The 4,890-nt window shown below is 37.4% G+C and overlaps 1 non-coding gene across 1 annotated transcript; it reads right to left on the bottom strand.

Annotated features, from left to right (window-relative positions):
• Positions 1-3,701: 3,701 nt before the first annotated feature.
• LOC145606515 (small nucleolar RNA R71) lies at positions 3,702-3,808 on the bottom strand. Its single transcript, XR_014105375.1, has one exon. It is a non-coding gene; the product is annotated as a small nucleolar RNA R71 (small nucleolar RNA).
• Between the last annotated feature and the right edge of the window lie 1,082 nt (positions 3,809-4,890).

Below are 4,890 nucleotides of genomic sequence, written 5' to 3'. Positions count from 1 at the left end.
AAATGAAAAAGAAAGGAACAAAGGAATTGAAACAGAGGAGAAGAGGGGGAATATTTTAAAAGGTGTATTTAAATAAAAACCCATTTATTATTTATTAATTTGGTTTTGGGAATATTTTACTTTTATATGTATCAAATTTTTCCCAAGGTGAAAACACCCAAGAGGTTAACACACACACACACACTCTCTCTCTCCTCTTATTCTTGATGAGTGGCATTTATGCCACGATTAAGGTTCATTTTAATGGTCATTTTCCCAAATTTGCGGCTTGTTTGCATCCTTTTCCTTGTACTTAGTTCCCTTTCCCTTCATGCATCTTCTATCCTAGATTTTGCCCTTTTTCCTACTCTTTACTTTGATTTTTATGCTTATGCTTTGTAGGAACCACCGGGGTCTTCAAGAGGAGGAAGCTAAGCTCAAGGGAAGCTAGAGGAAGCAAGGTCCAAGAGAGGTTCGGCCGAACCACCTGAAGGTGTGGCCGAACCATGGTGTGGCCGAACCTGCTTCATGGTTCGGCCGAACAGGTCTGGCAGTAGCAGGCAGCATTTTGGCGATTTTGCAGGAGTGGTCGAACCCCAGGAGTTCGACCAGACCAGGATCAGGGAGGTTCGACCGAACCTACCCCTGTTCGGCCGAACCTACCCTGTGGTCCGGCCGAACCTACCCAGTGTTCGGTCGGACCACTCCTCTTTTTCAGCTGACTTGTACGGGCTATATAAGTCCCATTTTAGAACGATTTAATGTAATTAGATTAACTTAGTTTTAATTCTCTGCATATTTTTAGCTTAATCTAGAGAGAGAAACATCATTAGTCTTCATTTGGTAGAGAGAGAAAGTGTGGATTTCTTCATTGATGAACTTGGATGAAGCTTGTTCAATCTTTTGTAGATCTTCAACTTCAATTAATGAGCAACCTCTTACTCTTTCTCTTTACCTTTGCATTTAATTTTATTTGTTTACTTTGATTTTCCTTGCTTGCTTATTAATCATGTTGATGCTTGTTGATTTGATGATTGATATTGTTTTCAACATGATTTGTGAGTAGTCACCTAGCCAAGGGTGTGGGGATGGTGTAGTTGCTAATTGTTCATTCTTATAATGTTGGAGTTATGTTAATGGTGATTAAAGTCTTTGCATGCTTGATATTCTTTGATCTTCTTGCAAGTGCACATTGTTAGTTGATTAAAGGTGAATCTTTGCTAACAAGGAACGGAAGTTGACTTAGTTAAGGTTCATTACTATCGATAGTTCTTTGATTGCACCTTCTAATATATGGTTCTAGTGTGGAAACATAGAGGCTATGTTAGGAGAAACCGATTAACCCCGGAAGGTGGTTAGATTGGGCCTTATTTCGATATTCATGCATGTTTAGTTTACCATTGATTTGCTTCTGTTTTATTGCTTGTTCAAGCGGCATCTACATCTACCCATTTCCCTTGGTGCCTAGTTATATTGATTTTAATCCATTTCGTTCTTAGTTTGATCTCCTAGTTATTCACATTTCTTGTTTCGAGATAGCTTAGATCCTAAGTAATGAATGCGGTGTTTATGCATTTCTCCCTGTGGTTCGACCCCTCTATCTGCCCTATACTTGTAATAGGTTGAGTCGAGTGTTATAAATTGCATTTGACTTAGGTGTGGTTGTTTAACGACGCAATTATTACCTTTGTCAATTCCCCCTCTAAAATTCCTCGGCGACAAGAGGCAGCTCGAGACGACGGGTATTAGCGCCTGGCGACGGGTATTAGCGCCTGGCGCTAACCTTGTCGCCTTGCGCTAAGTCAGAAGTACAACGCGCTTTTTACGCGGAATCCTCTTCTTAATATGATTAAGCAGCAAATTCCGTGTTTATCAAATTAAAATTGGATTTATGATAAAAACACTTATTTTATTCTAAGTAAAACTCAAATAATAATAATAATAATTATCATTTCTAACTCTATTAGAATTTAAAAGAACCTTCTAGAATATTCTAGAAGATTAAAGTTAATCCTAATAACTTCAGGAATAATAATTAATAGGCCATCCTCTACATCATTGGGCCGCATATAAAATTCATTTCGGGCCCAATTTAGTATTTTGGCCATAACTTCCTCATTATTCATCAGAATTGGGCTTATAAAATATCGTTGGAAAGCTCTTTTTGAGCCCAACAAATCTACACTATTATTGGACCCTTATCATGGACTAAACTAAATTGGACTTGCTATTTTCATAAATAGAGTACATTTTTGAAAACAGAAAGAAAGGATATTTAATAAAAAATAACCGCAACACTAGACTTTCACACTTTCACTTTATTCGATAATCAAACAACGTGAAAGGTATTCATCACTGAGTTTGGTTTTGGGGAGACACATTTGGGTGTCTACAGTTATTAATCATGTTTTCTTCATTGAATATTGTTTTTGTTTTCGTTAGTATGTGTGAGTAGTCTCCTAATCCGGGATCTTGCAGGCACGGATATGATTGATGCATGAATTAAATCTTTAAATTCTCCAATAAAAATCCCAATTGATATGAATGCCAATACTAGTTTAGAGATAATTAGTATTGTTATTATTTCTTTGTTTTATTTGCAACGAGATTTGTGTTTAAACGAAAATGAATAGATTAATTAAGGGTTTGAAGTTCATCATCAGAATAGTTGAATGAATGATTAGGAAGTTAGAGTAATGTGCTTAATGTCTCTAATTTGCATGACTCCATGAGAATAGGTATGATTGTGATTAGAGAAGCCATTGATAACTCGAGAGAGACCTTTGGTATTTTCTAGGGATTACTTTTCCTCTTGTTAGTTGATTTATACATTAGGGGTAGAATTATTATTGCATTAATTGTATTAGTGGTAATGCTTGATCTTGGATGTCCTTAGTATTAGATGATGTATTATATTATTTGGTTTAATCATCCTTCTTTGATATTTAGTTATTAATTCTCACTTATTTGATTTGGTTACCTGCTTAGTAGTTACTTGATTTTATTTAATTAGTTGAACCATAGTCTCTTGGGATCCGACCCTTACTTGCCCATCTACATAGTAGTGGTTTAGTTAGGTTTATTTTTGTTAGGTACGCAACACGCCTATCAAATTTTGGCGCCGTTGGGGACTAACATTTTTATACTAGTTTTTTGTGATTCGTTTTTACTAAGCTCTATCTATTGCTTCGGCTATTGTCTCTTGTGGTTTTTATTTCTTTGCTTTTAGTTCTTCATTGAATGTCTTCTCGACGTTTAAGGTCAGACGATTTAATACTATTTGATTATGAAATCGAAGCAACTGCAAGGAGACGAGGAGGAAGAAGAAGGAGAAATCAAAACCATAGAAACATGGGCGACCTAGGAACGAAATCTCTTTTGGAGTACGCCATTCCTGACAGCACAACTGGACTCCTCTCTAACATTATCATGCCACTCGTTACTGCTCAGAACTTTGAATTGAAACCACAGTTCATTCAATTCATCTCCAATGACTTGTTCGCAGCGCACCTTATGATTCCATTGATAGTTTCTTGGAGAAATGTGATACTATGAAGCTGAATGGTGTTACAAATGATGCTGTTAGGCTTCACCTTTTTCCTTTCTCATTACGGGATAGGGCGAATGAATGGTTAAGAGATGAAGGTACTGAGTCTATTGACACATGGGATAAGCTGGTGAAAGCTTTTCTAATCAAGTTCTTGGGACATGAAAAGGCTGCAAGGTTGAGAAATGAGTTATCTACTTTTGGGCAGTCAGATGATGAGTCCCCATATGAAGCATGGAGGAGATTCAAGTGATTGCAAAGAAAGTGCGTTCACCATGGTATTCCTGAATGGATGTTGATCTAAACCTTTTACAACGGCTTAACTCATGAGTTTCGAATCTATATTGATTCTGCATCTGTGGGTTCTCTCTTGATTAAGAACCCAAATGAGGCCAAGGAGCTAATTGAGAAGATGGTGGCCAATGACAATTATCATCTAAGGGGCCAAAATAGTGTGAAGAAGGGAGGAAAATTTGAAGTCGATGCTCTAACTCTTTTGACTAGCTCTATACAGGCATTTACGAGCAAGTTTGACAACTTCCAAGTTGCATCATCTGCTAGCTCACCTGAAACTTATCCAATGTCTAATGTGCAAGGTCACATTGCACCTATCTGTCCACAAAATACAAATGAGATGTCAATCGAGGAAGCCAATGCTTTCTACACTACGAACCCCAAAAGGCCATATGACCCTCATTCAAACACATATAATGAATGTTGGAAATATCATCCAAATTTCTCTTACAAGAATACCCAAGCTCAACAAAATCTACCTCCACCACCACCTCAAAACAACAATTATAATCCACCACCTGTTTTCCAAGCAAGGCCACCTCTAGTCCAACAACATGTGCAACCACCCCCACAAAAATCCAACTTTGAGCTAATGATGGATGATTTAATCTTTACCACCAAAAATCCCATCCAACAATTACAAGCTCAAAATAAGCTCATGGAAAATCAAGTTAACTTGCTCATCATCAAGTTGGCCAATCTTTAAAGACTCTAAACACCTTTTCGGGTTAAATAGAGCAACCACTCCAAAGAGGCATATGAATGTCATAACCTTGAGAAGCGAAAAGCAGTTGGAAGATCCTCACGTAAGGGAGCCATCAAAGAAGGTTGTTGAACAGGTAGTCAGAAATGAGAAGGTGATTGATAGTAGTGTGATCAAGGAAGAGCCAAAGGCACCAACTCCACCACTACTTGTTCAATATATGCCACATGTTCCTTTCCCGCAAAGGTTGGCTCAAGCAAAGTTAGAGAAAAAGTATGGAAAATTTCTTGATATCTTGAAAAAGTTTCACATTAACAATACATTCCATTCTTCGATGCAATATCCGAGATGCCATCTTATGCAAAAT

The sequence above is a fragment of the Chenopodium album genome, chromosome 22 (genome assembly GCF_948465745.1).
Source record: "Chenopodium album chromosome 22, dcCheAlbu1.1, whole genome shotgun sequence".
NCBI lineage: Eukaryota > Viridiplantae > Streptophyta > Magnoliopsida > Caryophyllales > Amaranthaceae > Chenopodium > Chenopodium album.
This window is presented reverse-complemented; position numbering and strand designations above follow the sequence as displayed.